Source organism: Furipterus horrens, unplaced genomic scaffold, assembly GCF_987537825.1.
Source record: "Furipterus horrens unplaced genomic scaffold, mFurHor1.1.pri manual_scaffold_6, whole genome shotgun sequence".
NCBI lineage: Eukaryota > Metazoa > Chordata > Mammalia > Chiroptera > Furipteridae > Furipterus > Furipterus horrens.
The window spans coordinates 52,559,940-52,569,787 of NW_028327176.1; positions in this window are offsets into that span (position 1 = coordinate 52,559,940).

Sequence of the window (9,848 nt, forward strand, 5' to 3'; positions counted from 1 at the left end):
TTTTGCTGGAATTTTGATAGGAATTGCATTAAATCTATAAATCAGTTTGAATAGAACTGACATATTTATTATGCTGAGTCATCTAATTTGTAAACACAGTATGTCTTCATATTTATTTAGATTTTCTTTGGTTTATTTCATCAGCATTTTGTAATTTTTAGCATGCCAACCCTGTACATGTTGTGGTAAATGTATACATAAGTATTTCTTTCTTTCTTCCTTTCTTTCTTTCTTTTTTTGGAGTGACTATAAATGGTATAATGTTTTTAATTTCAGTTTGTATATGTTTGTTAACATATAGACATGCAATTGGTTTCTCTGTGTTGATCTTTTATCTTGTGTATCTTGTATTCTTAATAAACTTACATATTATAGTTTTTTGTAGATTACACGCGATTTTCTGTACAGATAGTTGTATCATCTGTAGATAAAGATAGGTTTATTTCTAAACTATATGTCTTTTATTCCTTTTTCTTGCCTTACGGCAGGAATAGGACTTCTAATACTACACTGAACAAAAGCAGTAAGGGCAGACATTCTTGCCTTGCTGCTGATCCTAGGAAAAGAGCTTCAGGTTTTCACCATTAAGTATGATGTTAGCTGTAGGTTTTGTATAGATGCTCTTTATCAAGTTGGGGTAATCCTCCTCTATTCCTAATATGCTGAGGGTTTTCATCATGAGTAGGAGTTGGATTTTGTCAAATGCTTTATTATGGACTTAAATATAAAACATAAAATTATACAACTTTTAGAAAAAAAGAAAATCTTGGGATTTGGGGCTAGGCAAAAAAAGATAAATTGGACTTCATCAAAATGAAAAGCAAGGGCCTCTATAGAAGAGATAAGACAAGCCACAGGCTTGGAGAAAATATTTGCAAGTCACATATTTAGAAACTAGTCATTGTCAAATATGTAAAAAACTCTTAAAACTCTAAGTAAAACAAACAAACAAAAATCCAGTTGGAAAAATGGTGAAAAGACATTAACAGAAATTTTACATATGGAATATACAGATGGCAAATAAACTAAACACATGAAAAGATATTTAACATTATTAGCTTCTTTACTCATAGTAGCCCCAAACTGGAAACAACTCAGATGTTCTTTAATGGGTGAATGGGTGAATGGTCTAATACTACTCAGCAATAAAAAGAAACCAACTATCGATACACACAACAACTTGGGTGAATTGTCAGAAAATCATGGTGAAATTAAGGTGAAAAAAGTCAATCTTAAAAGGTTACATAGTATGTGATTCTACTTGTATAACTTTATTTAAATGACAAAATTATAAGAATGGAGAACAGATTAGTGGTTGCCAGGTGTCAGGGATGGGGTGTAAAGGGCAGGGGTTGGAGACAGGTGTAGCTATGGACAAGCGGATACTACTGTCTTATATCTGTATTGTGGCAGTAGATATAAGAACTTATACATGATAGAATTTCACACACCTACGTATATACAAATATGAGTAAAATTGGGAAAATCTAAATAAGATGGGTAAATTGGATCAATGTTAATATTCTGGTTGTGATTATAGTTTTGCAAGAAACAACTTTGGGGGAAACTGGGTAAAAGACACATGAGGTCTCTTTGTGCCTTACATCTGCCTGTGAATCTACAATGATCTCAAAATAAAAATTGTAATTAAAAAATGAAATATTAGAAACATTTACATTAAAATCAGAAGCAGAACAAAGGTGTCTATCATAACCATTATTAGTTGACATTGTTCTAGAAGTTTTAGCTAATACAATTATTTAAGAAACTGAAAGAAGAAACTAAGAAACATGAAATAAAACTGCGAATAGGCAGCTCCAGCTCTCTGACAGCTCCAGCTTCCTTCCAGGTTATACTTATCCTGACGAAGCTGTACGACTTCAACCTGGGGAGCGTGACTGAGAGTTCACTTTGGAGGGTCCTCAATAATTTTTAAAAGTATGAAGAAGTCCTTCGTCACAAAAGTCTGGTGGAGTCCTTCATCACAGAAGTCTGGTGTGAAGATACAGTTAAGATCTCACACATTTTTATAATGCTTTCATGCCAAGGAAAACTTAGTGAAAAAAAGTTGAGTCCGTTTTCCCTAGACTTTAATTTGCCAGTGTGGCTACCTGCTGGAAGTGAACTCTGATTACACAGAGCAACCCCTCCATCTTCCCTGGTGCCTTTTGGTGGCTTTACTAGCAAGGTGATGGGATTGAGATGGCATTAGCTGTTCACTGATGCTTATGTGTCTGTAACTCAGATGCTGTTTGCCCAGAAATGTATGGGATAATTTCTCCTCCAATGATTACTTTATAGTTCTACCATAGGGTCGCCCAGCAACTGACAGTGAACTCCATGAAATTAGGGATATTTAAGCTTCACCATAATCCTATGAAGGCAATATTTATATTCTCATTGAGTAGATATGAAACATGAGACTTATGTAATTAGCCTGAGGTTCCACAGGCTGGATTTGAAACAAAATCTGCTTGACTCTGAAATGAATCCTCTTATGATTATGTTGGGCTGCCTTTTTGAATGCAAATACTTATCTATAATAGAGTTCCTCTACAGATGTGTTAATTTACTGATCTGCATTGTAACTGCTCAGTAACAATCCACTTTATTGCTGTTATTTTTAACTACAGGAGTGATACATCGATATGGTTTTGTTTTATAACATTGCAACATTACAAATAAACTCAATTCCCTGTAGCCACCCCAATCACACCCAGTCTCCCACCCAGAGTCGACTTCTATTACCAGTTATTTGTGTATTCCTCTAGAATTTTTAAAATGCATTTTGCACACACATGTAACCTAATAGAATTATGTTTTGTTTGGTCTGGATATACTGTTTGTATACTTAATATATTATTATTCAGTATACTGGAAGAGAGGACAGTCCTCTCTTCCAGGCTCGGGCGAGAGCCCACGACCTGTGCGGACGCCTCTCCTTCAGGTATTCTCCCCAGCCACGTTGGTGCCCCCACCCTACCCTCAGGCGTGCTCTCTTGCAGGCACCCCCCCCTATATCCCCTCCACGTCGCAGATCTCCGCTTACACCGCTCGCGCCCTAGTTCCTTCCCTCCCTGCTCCCCCACGTGCCCCATTCCCTGTGCCCCCTCCCTCGAGCCTCCTGCCCCGGTTTCTCGCCCTTTCCACCCCTCCCCCCTCCTTCCCATCCACCCCCCCCTTCTGCCTCTTCCCTCCCTGCCCGTCTTCCACCCCGCTTCTGTTCTTAGTTCCCCATCCTTCGCCACCCTCCCAGCCCCTACCCTCTCCCAGCCTCATCCTGGAACTAAGTCTTTGCAAAAGTACAGGATAAATGTCACGGCGGAAAGTGCCTGGCTTGATCTTTTGCGATTTTCCCTAATTGCATAATTGCTACACATGGTGCCTCCCAGAAGGGGAGAGGGCCTGGAGGTTGAATCAGTCATCAATGGCCAATGATTTAATCAATCCTGCCTTTGTAATAAAGCCTCCATCAAACCCAAATGGACTGGATTCCAAGAGCTCTCAGGTTTATTTACTGACTACTCTACTCCTGGGACCTGTGTTCCACAGCCAGCCCTGTTCTAGACCTACAGCCTCTCTAGACTCTAGACCAGCGATTTTCCATCAGTGTGCTATTCTACTCCTGTAAAGGAGGAAAGAGGAAGGACATCTCTAAAATCAGAGAAGGAAAACTCTGACTCCAAAAAACCTCTGCTGCCTTGCGGCATACCTCTTCAGGGGAAGGGCTAAGGGAGTAAACCCCGACAGAAAATCTGGAGCCGGAGTCCCTAAGGCGGTTTGACATTGTAGTCAACACCGGCAACTCCTGCGGCGCACCTGAAGCCAAGCTGTATTGACTTTGTCTTTCCCTTGGACCCTTCAGCTGCGAAGAGAGGGGGGGTCTGCTGCATGGGCAACAGCAGACCCTCCATATCACCCTGCCCAGGCTCTGTAGCTTCAGCTTCACTGGAGAGGACACTCCAGCGTCATCGCAAGATGTCGACTCAACACGGGAGGAGACAGATACCGGTTATAAGCTCATCCGATTGGCGAAGGAAACAAGCGCCAGGGGTCTCCTCTGACGGTGGGAGAGGTCATCGCACCTCACAGGACAGCTACTGCCCGCCTCAAGCTGGGCAGCCCCAGCCAATTAGATGCCGTCTCGCCATGGCTCGCCTGCCCCACTGGGTGCGTGGGGATCAGAGAGGCGCCTCTCGAAAAGTGGGCCACAAAACACCCGCACCAGTTAATTCCAAGCAAACAACAAGAAAGAAGCCTCTGGCTCTTCGCCTCGCTAGCTGGAACATCAGGACCATGTGCCCCGGACTTACTGCAGACCTTCCGTGGATCAATGGTGCCAGGAAAACCGCTGTCATCGATAGGGAACTGGCACGACTAAACATCGACATTGCGGCTCTACAGGAGACCCGGTTGGCCGACAACGGAACTATCAGAGAAACCAACTACACCTTCTACTGGCAAGGGAAGTCTCCGGACCAACCAAGACAGCACGGTGTTGGGTTCGCTGTGAAGAACACGCTTGTTAACTCCATAGAGCCACCCACAGGAGGCACAGAGAGATTACTTACCCTCCGATTGTCAACAACTTTCGGCCCAGTCAGCATTCTTAGCGCGTACGCCCCAACCCTCTGCGCCACCATCGAAGAGAAAGAACAGTTCTACCATGCACGGGACGAAGCGTTATCCAAGATCCCCAGAAGTAACGCTCTCTATCTCCTTGGAGACTTCAATGCAAGAGTAGGAGCCGACCACATGGCCTGGCCCACCTGCCTCGGAAACTTTGGGAGAGGAAAGATCAATGAGAATGGTCAGCGACTGCTTGAGCTTTCGTGTCACCACGGCCTGTGCGTGACAAACACATTCTTCAAGTGCAAAGAGATCCACCAGGTGTCATGGAGGCACCCCCGCTCCCGCCACTGGCACCAGCTTGACCTCGTCATCACCAGAAGAACGGATATTGGCAGCACCCTCCTCACCCGCAGCTACCACAGTGCAGACTGCGACACGGACCATGCCCTCGTGGTAAGCAAGGTGCGCATAATGCCGAAGAGGTTGCACCACTCCAAGATGAAGGGTCGCCCACGCATCAACACCAGTTGTGCCAGCAACCCAGTTAAGACCCAGCAATTCATCAACAAGATGGAAGATGCACTCGGCGAGGGAATGGCGGCAGACGACATTATCGAATCCAATTGGTCACGTCTCCGCGACGCCATATACAACTCCGCCATTATTGCTTACAGGAAGAAAGAGCGGAAGAACGCTGACTGGTACGAGGCTCACTGGGAAGAAATGGAACCTGTGATCGAGGCTAAGAGGAAGGCCCTACTGGCTTACAAGGTCACGCCCACTCCCAGTACACTTCAAGCTCTACGGGCTGCCAGGAACAAAGTCCAGAAGACCGCCCGCCACTGTGCCAATACCTATTGGCTAAACCTGTGCAGAAGCATTCAGGAAGCCGCCGATATAGGCAACGCACGAGGAATGTATGAGGGTATCAAGAAGGCAACAGGCCCAATCCCCTCCAAGATCGCCCCCCTTAAGTCCAAGACAGGTGAGGTCATCACTGACCAGGAACAGCAAATGCGGCGGTGGACCGAGCACTACCTCGAGCTGTACGCAATGAAGAACACCGTAACAGACACTGCTCTTAACGCCATCCCAGACCTACCAGTCATGGAGGAGCTAGACACCCCACCTACTGCGGCAGAGCTCGGCAAAGCCATCGACCGCCTCGCTTGCGGGAAAGCACCAGGAAGCGACGGAATCCCTCCAGAAATCCTAAAGAGCGGGAAACCAGTCCTGCTACAGCCGCTCCACCATCTACTCTGTCGCTGCTGGAAGGAGGGTTACATCCCCCAGGATATGAGAGACGCCAACATTATCACCATGTACAAGAACAAAGGAGACCGCAGCGACTGCAACAACTACCGGGGCATCTCTCTCCTCAGCGTCGTCGGCAAAGTATTCGCCCGGGTCGCTCTTGCCCGCCTGCAGACCCTTGCTTCCCGCGTCTACCCAGAGTCCCAGTGTGGCTTCAGAGCTGGCCGATCAACAGTGGACATGATCTTCTCCCTACGCCAGCTGCAGGAGAAGTGTCACGAGCAGCATAAACCACTCTACCTCGCCTTTATCGACCTCACGAAGGCGTTTGATCTGGTCAGTCGAAGCGGACTCTTCAGCTTGCTACGGAAGATTGGCTGTCCACCACATCTGCTTGCTGTGGTCATGTCCTTTCACGACAACATGCACAGCACTGTGTCCTACAACGGCGCAATCTCTGAGGCCTTCCCAGTCAGCAGCGGAGTAAAGCAGGGCTGCGTCCTCGCGCCTACGCTGTTCGGAATCTTCTTCTCCATGCTCCTCCAATACGCCTTTAAGGACTGCAGCGAGGGTGTCTTCATTCACACCAGATCCGATGGCAAGCTCTACAACCTGGCCCGTCTACGAGCCAAGACCAAAGTCAAAGAGGTGCTCATCCGTGAGATGCTCTTCGCCGACGACGCAGCTTTGACATCACACTCCGAAGAGGGACTCCAGCAGCTAGTCACTTGCCTTTCCCACGCATGCAAGGAGTTCGGACTAGTCATCAGCCTGACGAAGACGAATGTTATGGCTCAAGGCACGGGGACTCCCCCATGCATCACCATCGATGGATACACCCTGGAGGTTGTCAACGACTTCACTTACCTCGGGTCCACCATCTCGAGCTCTCTGTCAGTCGACTTGGAGGTCAACCGGAGAATCGCCAGGGCAGCCACAGTTATGGCCAGACTGAACCGGCGAGCGTGGAACAATTCCAGCCTCACTGAGAAAACCAGACTGCGCATCTACCAAGCCTGCGTACTCAGCACTCTCCTCTATGGCAGCGAGACGTGGACCACCTACGCAAGGCACGAAAGGAAACTCAACAGCTTCCACATGAGGTGCCTGCGACGCGTCCTGCATGTCACCTGGCAGGATAAGGTTCCCAACACCGAGGTGCTGAAGCGAGCCAATATGAGCAGTTTGCATGCAGTTCTTAGTGAGAGACGCCTCAGGTGGCTCGGCCATGTCAAAAGAATGGATGCAGGCCGTATCCCCAAAGACCTCCTCTACGGCGAGCTAGCAGAAGGCAAGAGGATGACAGGGCGCCCAAAACTGCGGTTCAAAGACATCTGCAAAAAGGACATGACACAATGCTCCATCAATCTCAACACATGGGAAGTTCAAGCAGACGACCGCCTAGCCTGGAGGCTCGCGGTCAGGCAAGGTACGTCACGTGCGGAGGCTGCGCGCAACGAGGAGGCGGCCCAGAAAAGATCGAGGCGGAAGCAGCGTCAACAGCAGCAACAACAGCCATCTGCCTTCACCTGTAACAAGTGCGGCAGGGATTGTCACTCCCGAGTCGGACTGCACAGCCATTCTCGGCGGTGCAGATAGACTCTCAGGAAGCTACGCTATCGTCTCTCGAGACGGACGGCTGCCGACGATATTTAATTTTTTTACCTTGAAAAGCCTAGGGAAGCTGCAGAAAAGAGGTTATAAGATAATCAATGACAGAATAAATTCAGTTACCAAAATCAACAGCTTATAAAATAACAATAGCTGGTTAAGACAAAAAAAAAAAAAAAATTTCCCTGGCATGACTATTGAAAACTGTACAGGACCCATAGCAATAAAACTATAAAACATGAGGGGGAAGATGGTGGCGGAGAAGGTAGCAGTGTTATCTGCTAGCTCCCACCACGGAAGGACTTCAGGTGCGAACATGGAGAGGAATGAATGAGTGCGGATTTCAGACAGTGCGAACAGGGAAGGGAGTGTGGGAGCAGCGGGAAGGAGGGCAGAAAGTTTGGCTGCGCACTCCAGGCTGAGTTGCTGGGCCTCTGGGACTGGCATGTCTGCTGTACTGCACCCGAGGGGGGCAGCTGCTGACCGGCTTGTTAGTGAGGAGCTGCTTGGAGGCTTCCCCCTGCTGGGGGTGCACTGACCAGTGAAGTCTTGAAGCGAGTCAGGGAGAGAGTATGGCTGAAAAGGCCAGAGGCGTGGGAGGACAGTGAACAACCCAGACTGGGAGAAACTGTATGAACTGAGTCTAGGTGGGGACCTCCTTGTCTGCAACTCGGGACTGAAAGCTTTGTGCTCTCTCAGCGCTCGCACCAGGGCCCTACTGAACAAAGGGGCAGTGGGTCTCGGTGGGGAATCCAGACTGGTAGGTGGTGTGCGCAGGCATATAGGCTGGGACACAAGCAGATGCTGTAGCCCGGGAATAGAGACCCAACTGGAGGTAGATCAGAGACTACTGGCATGTGCACGCTGACCCAACAGCAGAAAAATGTTACTAGAGAAGCCTGAGGAGGGCTGAGGGTGCCGCAGGAGGGGACAACTAAATGCGGCTCACAGCAGAGCTGCGGCAGGCCCACGAGTAAGAGACTAGCAACCCCAGAATCAAGCTGGATCTCCCCACAGCCAGCCAACTAGAAAAGACTTGAAACCCATGGAATTTTGACCAGGGACAGATCTAGAAAAATAAAAGACACTGCACCTAAAAGTTGAATTGAGTAAAAACTTACTTTCTTTCTTTCTTTCTTTCTTTCTTTCTTTCTTTCTTTCTTTCTTTCTTTCTTTCTTTCTTTCTTCTTCTTTCTTTCTTTCTTTCTTCCTTCCTTCCTTCCTTCCTTCCTTCCTTCCTTTCTTTCTTTCTTTCTTTCTTTCTTTCTTTCTTTCTTTCTTTCTTTCTTTCTTTCTTTCTTTTTCTTTCTTCCTTCCTTTCTTTCTTTCTTTCTTTCTTTCTTTTTCTTTCATTTTCCCCTCTCTCTTTTCCTTTGCCTCCCTTTCTTTTTTCTTCCCTTCCACTTCTTTTCTTTCTTTCTCTCTTTCTTTTCCCTTTCTTTCTTTCTTTCTATTTTTTAAAATTTCTTCTTCTTTTTTCTTTTTCCCCCTGTCTATTTTCCTTCCCCTTCCTTTCTTTTTTTCTTCCCTTTCCCTTCTTTGCTTTATCTCTCTCTCTCTTTCTTTCTCTCTATTTAAAATAAAAAAAAAACTCTTTCTTTAATCTGTTTCCTACCTTCTATCCCTCATATCCTTCTGCTTTAATTTTTGTTTGTTTGTATGTTTGTTTGTCTGTTTTGATTATCCCCCTTCTCACACTAGACATATAGCATATAACTGCTATATAAACCTAATGATATACACTTCCACTTTCTCACTTCATTCTGCATTCTTCCTTACTTTTTAAACATACAGTGTAAATATTACTTGCTGTCTTGCATAGCCTTGACCATATTTGCTAACATTATTATTCTATCACATTCCCTCTCAAAAATCATCTTTCTTTCATTTAAAACAACTACTATCTGTTTCTCCTACAATATAAGAGTCTTAATCTCTCTTCAATTGTATTAATACTGGCTTGTTTGCTGCCAATAGTGGGATTGTGGTTGGGGGATATTTTTGAGGGTGTGGGTTTCTTGCCTGGGTTGTGTGCTTATGTTTTAATAGCACTTCTACAAAAGAACTCAAGACAAGGTGGACAGAGTGACTCTCAGTCAATTAGCCAGAAGAAAGGACCCACCAAAGAGTAACTGAAATACACCAGACAGCATAAACAAATTGCATAAAGGGCAACACAAGAGCATTAGGCTCAGAAGATCAAAGAGACTGCACCACTGAATCCCCCAGGTCTCCTATAAAAAATCTCATATCATGAAAGCGGGAAATCAAAGCAGACAAATTTAATAAACAAAAACAAACAAGAAGAATTCAACATGGGGAGACACAGAAACAACCTTCCAATGAAAGGAAAAGAGGAATCCTCAGAAAGAGAGATAAATGGAATAGACATAAGCCAACTATCAGACATG